Below are 14,211 nucleotides of genomic sequence, written 5' to 3'. Positions count from 1 at the left end.
AAAGGTTGGTCTGCATCTACTTAGCTCCACCCACCCACCAGTAATCCTGTTTTACCATCACTCCCTGGCTTAGGCTCATTCTTCCGGAGTCAGGTGCTACAGGGAAGCAGGCAGCACAAAGAATGGGACCAGAAACGTCCCTTCCGCTGTGAGCTGGCACGCCACTCAGGGAAAGGGCAGAAAAAGCCCCACTTCACCCCTTTTTAATGCGACAAATGTCAGCTACACTTCATTTTTCACAATTATCTAAACAGACCAGCCCGCCTTAAGATGTTTCCCAGTGTACACTTTAAAATATAGCCCCATTATCCCTGATTTAATCCTGGTGATATGAGACCTCTTCTTTTAGCCAACTTACGGTTTTCTCTCCAGACCTAATAACAAAAAGCCCTTCTCGTTTGCTATATTTACCGTCTACTGGAATCATGTTTGGGGACCAAGCCATAATTAAGAAGAACAGAATGCGGTATGATCTTCTTATTTCGCAAGTATTTATTTTACTGTGGAACTATTACAGAAAAACAATTTGGAAACTGTGTGCAAAACCCTGGAGCTGAAATGAAGCCAACGTAGATACTTGGCTTAAAAAAAAAAAAAACTTAGTGGTTCAGAGCAGGAAAACCTGAAAAACTGCAGTGAGGAGTTAGCAGGAAAAGAGAATGAAAAAGTGAGCCCAACCTGCCAGTCTCCTGCGAACTACAAAGGACATTTGAGAAGAACCGGGGCAGCCCTTGTAACTCGACTGAATGCACTAAATTAAGCAGGGATCACCAACAACTGCAGGGAACACCACACTCCTCTCTCTTCTATTCAGTCTCTTGATTTCACTCAGGTCGTCTCAAAATCGTAAGCCCTCTATAAAACATCGGAACAGATGACAAAAATAAATAGCAGCACTTACTTTGGGAAGGGGGGGGCAGTGTCTGGAACCTGGAAACTTGCTCTCTGAGCCTGCCAGTCCACCTGGCTTGGAACAATCCTGGAAGAGAAGTGATTGCTGGATTTTATTCGCAAACCAAAAAGGGAGGGGCCAAGAATAAGGCTCCATTTAAATAGGAGTCTAGATCCAATCACAAATTCATCAGATTAACTTGAGTGGGAGGGGGGAGAGACTTAATTTTTTAACTTCATTTGTCCCATTGACAAGATAGATCAGTGCCTCCCTCCCCTCTGCAAGCACTTTGTCTTCCTCTAATATTCTGGAAGGTTTTCCAAGGTTGACGTCACTCGACATGTAAATGTAAACTTTCTTTAAAAAAGTCACCTAACTTTGGGAGCACCTCTTTAAAGCTTTTTGCACTCATCTGATATTCCAAAAGGGGAACTCTGGGCTAAGAGGAAGTCTGGGAAGAGTAAGGTAAATAACATTTCTTGAAATCCGATGCCTGGCCTCATCTCAATAAACGGAACCCTCTTTTCATCCACCCACTTACTCAAGTCAAAACCTCGTATAATTTGGCTTAAACTATACTTCACCCTCCTTCCCCACACACCTTGAATCCATCAGCAAACCCTATAATTTCTAAATATATTTCAACTCTGTCCACTTCTTCTCTAACACGAGCCTACTCCGCAAACCCACTCTCTCCTCCAAATATTTGAATAAGTGAGGTTTCTCCAAGCTTCTTTCTTTTTTTCTAGGTTTGCCTTACCATTCTCCACCCCACAGCCCAAGAGAGCTTTCACAGTGTCAATCAGATCATGTCCCCACCCTGCTTAATGGCTTCCTTTTGCCTCAGGAAAAAAGAACAAACTCCAGAGCTGCCTCGCCAGGCCTGTAATCTGGCCCCTGCCTAACTCTCCAGCCTCGTCTTGGCCAACCCTCCTTTAAGGGTTCTAAGCTGCAACCTGTCCGACCCAGAGCCTTTAGATCTGCGGTGCCCTCCGCCTAGCGCTCCTTTCCCATTCTTTCAGAAAATCAGCTTCTATTGCTCCTAAGAGAGGTTTAAACTGCGTGTTCTGGGGGGAGGGGGGTCGGAATGTCTTCTCTCCAGTCACTCTGGACTCTCAAATATTCCTCGCCACCTCTTGAAAGCTGCATGAATTCTAGAGTAGTATTTAATCCCTCTGGGCTTCAGTTTCCTCATCCATAAAATGGGATGATGAAAAAGAAGAGGAAGTAGAAAAGGGAAGAAAATGGAGGAAGAGGAAGAAAAAATAACTATTTAGAAGTTCTCACAGCCCAGCCCGCACAGCTCACTGGTTGAGAATGGACCTATGAACCAGGAGGTCATGGCTCGATTCCCAGTCAGGGCACATGCTGGGGTTGTGGGCTCGATCCCCAGTGTGGGGTATGCAGGAGGCAGCCAATCAATGATTCTCTCTCCCTTTCCCTTCCTCTCTGAAATCAATAAAAATATATTTCTTTTTTTAAAAATTCTCATCACAAAGGAATAAACTATGAAATGATGGATGTTAACTTACTGTGATAATGATTTTGCAACATACACATACCTCAAATCATATTGTACAGTTTAAACTTATAGTGTCACATGTAAATTGCATCTCAATAAAATTGGAGAAAACATGTATATTTATATTACTGGAATAAATAAGACTGGAGAATTCAATGAGACACACTGTGCAAAGTTGTAAGCCCAGAGTTTGGGAGGGCCTGGCACTTTTGTAGGCACCGGAGGTAGAGCTTAGAGCAGTGATGGCGAACCTATCAACTCATTTTTTTTTGGTTGATTTTTCTTTGTTAAATGGCATTTAAATATATAAAATAAATATCAAAAATATACATCTTTGTTTTACTATGGTTGCAAATATCAAAAAAGTTCTCTATGTGACACGGCACCAGAGTTAAGTTAGGGTTTTTCAAAATGCTGACACGCCGAGCTCAAAAGGTTCACCATCACTGGCCTAGAGGAAGCCAAGCAAATGAAGTTCTTGCCCCTTTGGATTTCGTTCTGTCTTCTAGAGCAGCGATTCTCAACCTTTTTCATATCATGGCACACACCAACACTAATTGCTAAACAGTTCTGTGGCCACAAAAAACAGGTGTCGTTTTGATTCATTCACACCAGGCGGCTATTGTGCTGGCTATTGTTTGTGTGTGCGTGTTGTGTGTTTGACCATCTAAGGGAAAGAGGTCAGTGCCCCTGACTAAATAGTCAGGTTTTGCAGGTTTTAAAAATTCTGCCAGTGACGGAAAATCACCGTTCTGGAGGGAGATAGACAATACACAGAAAGTTATATTGGCAAAGTCAGGGTCACCGGAGAGGGGAAGGTGCCTGCTGTTTCGGGGTGGGGGCCCCCTGAGGAGCAGCGGCCCTCCATCAGGAAGCCAGGTGGGGAGCAGAAGGTGGGCAGGCTCAGGACAGAAGGGAAGCTGCTTACAGAAGGAACTAGGAGGCCAGTGTGTGGGGCCCAGGGAGGGAGGACAGAACTCACGGGAATAAGGCAGGACCTGGTTTTTACTAGTATCTCTAGATGCGGTAGGATGTCAATTTTCCATCCTCATTTTATTTGCCACATCTGTACTTGACAGAGTCCATCCCTTCCTCCTCCTTGAAACACTTCTTCCCTGGATTTGGAGCCTGCTCATTTCCCCCAGCCTCCCCTCCAACCCCCACCCCCCCCACCCTGCTCCTTCTAAGTCCCCTCGGCTGGTCCTTTCTCCTCTCCCTGGCCTCCAGACTTTAAAACGCCCAGGACTCAATGCTGGTGCCTTCTCTGTGTCTCATTTATCCCCTGGGTGATTTCATCCCATTCAGTGCCTCAGAAGACCTAACAAGGCTCCTAAATGTATATCTTTCTCACCCAGGCCTTTACCTCGACTCCCAAAACATATTTCCAACTTCCTACTCTGTGTCCACTTAGATGTCCAGTAATGAATTCTCGATTTCACTCTCAGACCTCCTCCCACAACTCTCCACCCCTAATGATATTTAGTATCATGGAATGTTGACGAAGAAAGAATGGGTAGAGAGATGGGTTAGCCACTAACATTAAATCACGCACCCCTGCCAGGTACCCCCAGATCTCAAACCCACGTGGTTATACTCACTACACATTATACCCCAGTAATTTATTCATGCCTGCCGGTCCTCCTCCTACTAAACTCCGTAAAAACAGATGCCACCGTGTCTTATTCTCTGCTGTATCTCCATGATGTCTGCCTGCAGCAGTGATCAATCAATGTGTTCAAAATGCATTCCAATGGGAAGGGAAATAAAATGTGGGTCTTCTAACCAGTCACTGGGGTCTGGTTAGACCTCAGTTTCCTCATCTGTAAAATAGGAATGATAATCTCTAGTCACCTGCCTCATTGGATAGTTGTGTTGCCCCAAGTCAGAGCACAGGGAAGCTCTGTGTTGCACCCTAGCCAAAGGGTTGTTTTTAGGGTGACGCTTGTTGCGTTGGCACTGCACAGATCCACCTTCATGGATTTTTTTTTTCCTATTGGAACAATATTGGAAATCTATTTTCTCTTCCTTATGATTTTCGTAATAGTATTTTTTTCTCTAGGTAACTTTATTGTAAGAATACAGTCCATAATACATATGACACACAAAATATGTGTTAACTGACTATATACATTATTAGAAAAGCTTCGAGGCAACACTAAGCTATTGTTAGTAATTAAGTTTGGGGGGGCATCAGCAGTTATACTTGGATTTTTAACTGCACTTGGGTGAGCACCCCCAACTCCTGTGTTGATCAATGGTCAATTACACGGAGTATCAACTCCACAAAGGGCTGTGTAGGACTCGCCTTTGAATATACCTGGCACCCAAGTGTCAGCTCTCCTAATGCTATTGACATTGGACCTGGGACCCGAAAGATTTCGCAGTTTACTAGGAAGAACACTGAGAGTCTTTGACCTCACTTTCCTCTTTTCTCCCAGCTCTCTCAATCCGATGCCACAAATGGCCTAGTAAGTTGTCTATATAGTTGGTTGGTTAGGCTTTTTATTTTCTTTTACTTTCTGGTCTGAGTCAGCCTGTTCACTCCATTGAGAGCAGGGACTTGTGCAAACCCACACCCAGGAGTGCCTTCTGCATTTCTCTGCCTTGGGATGGAGCCCTGATACTTCCAAAAATTCTCTGCCAAAAGCAGGACCAGTGCCAAGAGGCTGGCTGATAAGCGCTAACGTTTATTTATTTCGTCCTCAGTATGCTCTCCACTCTGTAACTCATTTACTCTAACTCCTGGGAACCCCCTGAGGTAGAGCCTATGGTTTTCCATCTTTGTAGGTGAACCTGGGGAGGGGGATGAAGTGGCTCTCCCAAAGCCCACTGGTCAGAAGCAGCAGAGCTAGGAGTCTACATCCAGCACCTGCCTCCTGGGCCTTGTCCTTATCCACAGATATGGGGCCTCCCTTGTAGCCCATTCCTCCCTCCCCGCCTCACTAGGTCTCCAACCTCAGCTCCTATCTCCTCCCCGCCTCCTTACCACCCTTCACCACAGGGTTTCCTTTCCTGTGCAGACACTAGCCAAGCCTCACCCCCACACCCCATCTGTGTCCCCAGAATCTTGAGCCATGCCTGGCACATAGTAGATGTTCATTAAATACTGGATGAAATATGAGTAAATGGTTACCATGTGCCAGGCATGAGATAATCTCCATCATCTCATTACATCCTCCTCCTAACACAACCAAATGGCTAGTTGTTTTTTTTTTTGTTTTTGTTTTTTAAATATTTTTATTTGATTTCAGAGAGGAAGGGAGAGGGGGAAATAGAAACATGAATGATGAGAGAGAATCATTGATTGGCTACCTCCTGCACACCCCCTTACTGGGGATCAAGCCCGAATCCCGGCCATGGTGCCCTGACCGGGAATCGAACCGTGACCTTCTGGTTCATAGGTCGATGCTCAACCACTGAGCCACCCTGGCCAGGCCCAGTTTAAATCTTGCTTTAAAGGCAGAGAGGCGAGGCATGCATTCAATCAATAGAATGCACGCCGACTCCATGATGTGCCTGGCATTTTCCCCAATACCAGGGATTCAGCTGGAAGGACGTGAACTCCACGTTCAAAGAACTACCTTTCCAGCAGAAATCATAGATCTGTCACACTGAGCTTTTCAAAAGTCAAACCTGAGTACATTAGGGCCCTGCCTAAAATTCCCAGTGTCTCTGAGGATCAGGACAGAATTTCTGAGAGCGTGGCTGGCAGGATCCCCTGGCCTGTGAAGACTGGATTTTACTCCAAGGGCACCCGGGAAGCCACTGAAAGGAAATGGAAGTAAAACCACGAGAACTATTAAACTTGAAGGGTTTCTTCCTCAACAGACTATTTCCTCAGTGATCTCCTCCTGGCTACACAAAGAGGCATGAAAACTGAGACCCGCAGTCCTTTACCTCAATGGACAGCTTCCTGTCCTGGCGTCCAGGGCACGGCCATAGAATCAGAAATGTCACTGATAAGGACACCTGTCGCTGGGCTCGCTGCAATCTTATCAATCTCCGCCCTTTTTGTTGTTACTGCCCTTCTTTAAAAAGGTGAAACTGCGGCACCAGATGGTGGAGTAGCCTGCCTGAGGTCCCAGGCCTCAGTGCGTGTCCTGTCTTCCAGACTACACGGAGGCCAACCCTCAGCTCTATCACCAACCTAAATGTCCTTAATTTCTAAAAATGTACACGGACACACATTTCTGGACACCCCATTTCCTGAATGTTCAGCAGTCGGCGTGTGTGGCCCGGGGGCCAGGGAGAAGACCCTCCCCTCCGCCCATTTCTGGAACAGCAGGAGTCCACTTGGTGTGGCCCCGGTCAGGTCCCTCCCCCCCAGTCACTCCCTCGCTGTCCCTGTGCATTTGTCCATCTTCCCCAATAGACTGCAACTCCTCTTTGAAGGGAGGAGAGAAAGGCTGTGCAAACTCATGTCCCGAAAGCAATTAGCAGTGTTTTTTGCATAGAAGTGGGAGGCAATAAATGTTTAAAAAATGAGTGTCCTAAACTAGGTTTTAACCCTCCACGCCTGCCTTTCCATCAGAGCTAGTCAATTAGCACATCTTACAGATCCTACCATCCCAAGAGCTCTCAACTGCACCCTTTCCTTCCTGTTCCTTGTTTCCGGTTTCCTGATCAGTCCAGGAATCTCATGGCCAGGCCGCCTGGATCTGTCTTCCTCTAGCCCAGAACGCTTCTTCCTAACCCCCCTAGTAGCCACCTGCTGCTGCCCTGTGCCAAGATCTCACCTTGTGCCAACATAAGTCACTGTTCCCGCCTCTCAGGATGCAAAACCACCCCGTGACCCCAGCCAACATTTTTACCAATTCACTCCATAAATATTCACTGAGGACTCCTTTGTCCCAGGCACTTGACTAAGGTAGTAATTAAAGAGTGAGGTGCAAAACAAATTGTATTTCTGTCCTTGTGGAACTTAGGTTTTAATAGGAGAAATAGGCATTAAACAAATTAAAGCATAAATAAATAGAGAAGCATATAATCATAATGCCTACTCTAGAGTAATAAATAACCCCTCAGGGACGCAAGGATGTTCACTGCAGCACTGTTTATTTATAATCGTGAAAAATTAGAAACCACCTACACATCCATCAAAGGAAAATGGCCACATAAACTATGGTATCTCCAAACATAATAGACAACCCTGGGAAGAATGAAGTAAGGCCACATGTACCCATGTGGCTAAATCACCAAGACATCGTTAAATAAAAATTTTTAAAAAGGAATCAAGAGGCAGAGCAGCATTAAACAGACTGTCAAACTACAGCAGGAAGGCTGGGGAGGGCTGGGGGCGGGGGAGGGATAAGAGATCAACCAAAGGACTTGTACGCATGCATATAAGCACAACCAATGGACACAAGACGCTGCAGGGTAGGGGAGGCCGGGGGAAGGTCAAGGGGGGAAAAAAGGAGACAAATGTACTACTCTTTGTAATATTTTAAGCAATAAAAAAAAAGTTTAAAAAAAAGGGAATCAAGCTACAAAAAGGTATACCATTTTTTGTTTAAACACACACACCATAACATAATTTATTTTCTAAAAGAAAAACATGTATATGTGTATATAATATATAGGTATGCATGTGTATATACATATACTATGCATAAATACATACCTATGTTTACATGCACATAAATATATATGCTGATCATTTCATAATCCATAAATATCAAATAATTATGTTACATACCTGACATTAATATAGTAATATGTCAATTGTGCCTAAATAAGCAAATAAATAGAAAGAAAGAAAGGCTCAGCTGGCCTGGCTCAGTGGTTGAGCATTGTCCCATGCACCAAGAGGTCACTGGTTCAATTCCCAGTCAGGGCACATGCCCAGGTTGTGGGCTCTGTCCCCTGTAGGGGGTGTATAGGAGGCAGCCGATAAGTCTCTCTCGTCGATTTTCTTTTTTTTAATATATTTTTATTGATTTTAGAGAGGAAGGGAGGGGGAGAGAGAGATAAATGCATCAATGATGAGAGAGAATCATTGATCGGCTGCCTCCTGCGGGGGCCCCTACTGGGGATCGAGTTGGCAACCCAAGCATGTGCCCTTGACTGGAATCAACCCAAGACCCTTCAGTCTGCAGGTGGACGCTCTGTCCACTAAGCCAAACCAGCTAGGGCTTTCATCAATTTTCTCTCTCACCCTTCCTCTTGTTTAAAATCAATAAAAACATATTTTTTAAAAAAAAAGGAAAGAAATATGGAAATATATGAAAATTGGGAAGACCCTTACCAAAAGTGATTCTCAGTTGTGGGCAAGGATCCAGGACCATCTGGTGGTGGCTAAATATTTTTATCTTTTTACTGGTAAAACATATTCATATTTTACCTGTATAATTAAAACATAGCTGCCTATTAACATAGAATCCCACTGAGGGGCGGGCCTCCAGGACAGGAAGAGGCGTGGCCTAGGCACAGTGTGGAAGGAGGGGGGTGGGGCTGAAAAATGGCCCTGTGGGAGTAGAGTTGGTTGAAGCCTGTCCCAATACAAGATTGCTGGTCCCACTGGGTCAGAGCACAGACAAAAATCAACCAATGAATGCACCAATAAACGGAACGATAAACTGATTATTCTTTCTCTCTCGCTCTCTCATTAAAATCAAGAAATAAACTTTTTCTAAATTAGCAGAATCCCAAACCGTTCAACGCCCTGGGGAATAAAATGTTGAGGATTCCCATATACTAAGCTTCAGATAAACACTCGAGAAACCACTCTGCTTACCCATCTCCTTGCTCTGTGCCCGCTGCCTGACCCCCCTTCCTCCGCCACACTGACTCTCCCTAAACCACATGCCATGTATGTGCCAAAATCAGTCTGCACCCCTCCTGCCAGCCCCCAGGCCCACTCCCAGTGCCCTCACTGTCTCTGGTCAGTTACCCTTTGTTCAGTGTCTCCTTTACGACATTTGCTGGGTTATGCCTCGACCTGGATGTGCGCTCGTCCTACCAGCTGACTAGATTGCAGGCCCCTCAAAGGGAGGGCCCATTTCCTCCACATTGTGGAATATGGCCGCACACAGGAAGTGTCCCAATACACAGCTGTTCTGTTTAATTAAATAAACATGCCCCTGGATTCTGTCATCCACTCATTCACTTACTTTCTCACTCATCCAATATTTACTAAGCACCTTCCATGGACCAGCCACTGTTCTAGGTGCCGGGGGATGCAGCAGGAAAGCAACCCTATCCTGGTGGAGTTAACATAGTGTATTAAACGAGATTATCGTGTATCAAATGTTAACGCTATGGAGAAAAATAAGAGCCTATCGCCTTAGGTGCCTTGGGGCATATGGCTGAAGGGTATGTGCTGTTACTTACCTGCGTGAAGAGAGTAGAAGGAGGAGGTGGGGGTGATGTTAAATGGGCGGGTCCAGGAAGACTGCACAGGTGAGGACACAGATCCAGATCTGAAGGGGGAACAGTGAGAGCCATGCGGAGTGCTGGGGAAAGGGCATTCAAGGCTAAGGCACTGACATGCAAAGGCCTGGAGGCAATGTGCCCAGTGGCTCAGGGAACAGCAAGGAAGCCAGCACGCTGCTGTGGCTTGTGTGGAGTAAGAGGAGACAAAGCTTTGCGCAGTGCCAATGAGGTTTAGCCAAGGCGCGATTATTGCTAATTGGAAAAAAAAAAAGAAAAGAAGAGGAGACAAGTCAGAAAATTGAGATGGGGTTGTTGGGTTATTGTAAAGACCAGATTTTAGGAGGTGGGGGGGAGGTTGGGAGATAGAACAGGATAGAGGGGGGATAAATAGTGACAGAAGGAGACTTGACTTGGAGTGGTAAACACGATACAATATACAGATAATGTGCTATAAAATTGTACACCTGAAACCTATATAGTTTTATTAACCAATGTCACCCCAATAAATTCAATTTAAAGTAATAATAATAAAAGGACAAAAAAAAAAAAGACCACATTTTACTGTGAATGAACTGAAAGTCATAGTAATGGTCTGAGCAGAGGCATAATGACCTGGCTCAAATATTAAGAGGCTTATTAAATAGACTGATAAAACCAAGGATACGCCTACAACAGCACTGCTGATAATCCCCTCTGCTGAAATCATTCGGATATTTACCCGTGTTCATGTTTTTGGTTTACTTTTACAACAACAGCGATCATAGTAAAAGTAAGAAGAGAGAAGAATAAGAAAAGGGGGAAGCAATACAATTTATTGAGCCCCTGCTATGTGCCAGTCTTAACTCCACATGCAATTGATCCAATCATAGTGTGATTTAGTTCTCCTAATGACCTGTATATGTAATTCGTTGGGCAGATGAGGAAACGGTAGCCATCAGGGGTTAACCTGCTTTCTGACTTACCAACTTCTCTAACTTCCTTGAGGTTCTGTAACAAGAATAACGTGGATTTCTAGCCTGGTCTACTAGCCCATGCTGACTCATGTCATTCTTATCTATAGTAAGTGGTTGACCTTGGCCTTAGGAAAATAGAGAATACTAACAGCTAACACTGGTTACATACTTAGGATAAGCACCATTTTGGATACCTAGGCAGACTCAGTGCCCATCACCCAGATGAGAAAGCTGTGCCTGAGTGGCGATACAGGGAGTGAGCTCCTGGATCTGGCTTGCTGGGTTCAAACCAAGACTCTGGGCTTGCGGCCTCTGCCACCGCCCTTGGGCTCCCTTTGCCTCTGTGTCCCCATTTTACAGATGGAGGCAATAGCATTCCCAACAAGTATATTTGGATGGAATAAGCAAGTCCTCACTTGTAAACTTCTCCAGGGGAATTAGGCACATAGCAAGCACGCAACGAAGACATGCTATTATTACGAAGACCATTGCCCACAGGCAGAAGCCCGCAGGCCTGCACAGCCTGGTCTGGGTTTCACCCCCGCAGGGCCCAGCGGGGTCCTCACTCCCGGGCTGGGAAAGAGAAGCGAGTGTGTTCATTGCGGGCAAGAGAGAGAGTCGTATTTGGACCCAGATTTGTCTGCTCCAGAACTTGAATAACTCGCAGTCATAGACCAACCAATGTAGACAAAGCACAGAACATACCAGGATCTGGGGGGTCCTCAGGGGGCTGGGAGACCGCCGGCCTTCGGGAGTCCGATGGGCACCCTCTCCAAGCGAGGCCCGAGCGTGAACTGGCTGAGCTCCAAGTCTCAGGAATATAGTGTGCCCTCTCCAGCCACGCCCTCAGAGAGGATGCTGGGATTGGGGGGAAATGCTGGGGAAGAGATTAGAGTCAGAGCCACGCCTTGAATAGGCCAAAGTGATCAACAAATCATGAGTCTACTCTAGACCCAAGCTCAGCTGCCCTCATGTCAATAGCTTACCCAGAGCTACCCTCCCTCACCACTCCACTCCACTCTCAGCTGAGGGGCTTTGGCCCAGCAGCTCCCCACGCCAACACAGCAGGTTAGTCCCAGGAACCAGAACTGAGTAAAACAGCCCCAGAACCTGGCTGAATCCAAGTGCTCCGCTCCCGGGGGACCTCAGCCGAGTGACCCCTCCTCTGGGCCTCACCTGTAAACTGGGAATAACACGGCCGCCCAGCACATGGGGCACTTTTGAGCATTAAATGAGCTAATTGTGATGAAATCTTAAAACTGCCTGGCCCGTGGCGATCACTCAATAAACGCCAGTCAAAATGACATTAGCCATTACTCGTCCCCATGTGTCTGTCCCTATTCTAAAACAGCCTCAGCTTAACCAAATCCCTCTGCAATCTTTGACTCTTTAAAAAATGTGGGTAGCCCATTCTGTTGACATATATACAATATATATTATACATAATTATTTATATATATATTAATATATAGTATATATGTATGTAACATACCACGCCTGCATGCTCTCTCTCAAAAATATTTTATGAGATTATGTTTTGTCCCCACTTGCTTTGAGGCAGGACTCGAGCCTCCGAGTGGGGTGAAAACAGTGCAAAGCAAATGAGAATAACAGGACCATCTTTCCTGAACTTCCCTCCCACCTCACCTCCCCAAAAAAGGGGGAAAGAAAGAAAAAGAAAATAAAGATTCAGATGTTGGGCTTTTAAAGACCATCCTGCTAAATACTTTCTTATCAAGTTCCTCTTTTTGTTTCTCCCCCATAAACAGGACAGCAACGAGTTGTTTTTTTTTTCTTTCTCCCTGACTCCAAAAAAAAAAAAAAAAAAAAACACAAAACAAAACAAAAAGCCACACACACACACACACAAATCTGTCACATAAACTTCTCAAGCCCCATACAACTGAATTTTCTACCAGGATCTGTAACTGATATGCTCTATTCTTTAAAGAAAATAAGAATTTTATGCACCGAAATAAACAGCGACTGAGGCGATTTTATTTGAAGTCAACAAATACGAACAACGTGTCCCCAAGGAAACAGAGTAGAATTTGGACTCGAAGCTAAAATGGCTCTGCCTTAATCCTCTGTTACCCAGTACCGTGGGGCTGCGTTTACAGGAAACGCCTGCCACCAAAGTTTTCTGCGAGTTTTCAGCCGTATTTCTGCATCCTCAACCCAGCCAGATGGAAGCAAATAAAATACCCAGCTTTAAAAAAATAAAAAAGAATGAAAATCGCAAAGTAAACGAAGAGAACGCTGACCTGTTCATTTCTACCTTCTTGAGGATGGGAGGAGAGGCCAGAAGGAACGCAGCGCCCCTCCCCCGCCAGGACGGCTTCCCGGGGGGTGGAAACTATCTCATTACCACATTTTCAAATAGACCGGTTTCTCTTCTAATCAAAGTTAGTTTGCGGTTGTTTGGCCGTCTGCGCATGCCGTGTTTGCAGGGCTGGAGGAAAATGTGTCTTTATTTATTCTGAGATGGGTACAAACATAAGCCAGCCCTAGCCAATGATTGTATACGAGCTCTGAAAAGCGCTGCCTTTAAACACTGTAATAGCGGCGCTCTCATCCTTTGTAAGTGGAAGTGTAAATTGGTACAGTCCTTTTGTAAACAACTCGGGGAGACGAGTCAAGGGCCTGGCCGTGTTCATACATTTGGGTGCAGCAATAACACTCCTGGACCAAGGAGAGGTGTTATGAACAAAGACATTCATGGCAACAAGTTGACTGTGAGAAGCAGAAAAACACACACACTCGCTCCATATATACGAGGAAACAGACCGAGAGAGGAATAACTCATCGCCCAACTTCACACACACACACTTGCACACAGCCATTTCGCAATTAGAAAGTTTTGAAAAATATGCTATTGGGAAATAGTTATATCAAACTGAAAAAAAAATCAAGATGCAAAATTGTATTTTTTAACAAACTATATGTATTTTTTTTTAGTAGGCAAAAAGGGAGGATATAGGTACATATTAAAATTTTAAACTTGTTTTCTTATCAGGGAAATTTTAGTATGGATCTGCTGAGAACACTCATTAGCTGTGATAGTGGCATTATGGGTTATTAGAAAAAGTATATGTATTTTTTGAGACATTTAGGAGAATGACATAATATGTTGGAATTTGTAATACTTTAACAAATTTTGAAAAACAAGAATTGAAGCAAATGTGCTTAACAAGTTGAAACTGCAGAACTGGGTGTTGGGGATGAGGGTTCATTTTATTATTATTCTCTCTACTTTTGTGTACCTTTCAAAAAGTTTTAGGGGTGGGCTGGAAGGGGTCAATGGGGGGAATGGGGATATATGTAATACTTTCAACAATAAAGATTTAATTCTTTAAAAAATTGTATGTAGGTTTTTTTTAATAGCCATATATGGCTAGTGGCCACATATACAAAATTTTAAATGGTTGTCTTTTGATTATGAGATCTGCACCACCTTTCCCTATTTCCTCTTT

The 14,211-nt window shown here is 44.7% G+C and overlaps 1 long non-coding RNA gene across 1 annotated transcript; it reads right to left on the bottom strand.

The window, feature by feature from the left end:
• Window positions 1-899: 899 nt before the first annotated feature.
• Window positions 900-13,642, bottom strand: LOC132240226 (uncharacterized). The gene is made up of 3 exons (XR_009454231.1): window positions 13,003-13,642; window positions 11,444-11,615; window positions 900-979 (listed from the first exon to the last, which is right to left on the bottom strand). It is a non-coding gene; the product is annotated as an uncharacterized LOC132240226 (long non-coding RNA).
• Window positions 13,643-14,211: the final 569 nt, after the last annotated feature.

Source organism: Myotis daubentonii, chromosome 8 (genome assembly GCF_963259705.1).
Source record: "Myotis daubentonii chromosome 8, mMyoDau2.1, whole genome shotgun sequence".
Lineage (NCBI taxonomy): Eukaryota > Metazoa > Chordata > Mammalia > Chiroptera > Vespertilionidae > Myotis > Myotis daubentonii.
Note: the sequence above shows the minus strand (reverse complement) of the source record. Positions and strands in the feature narration are given on the sequence as shown.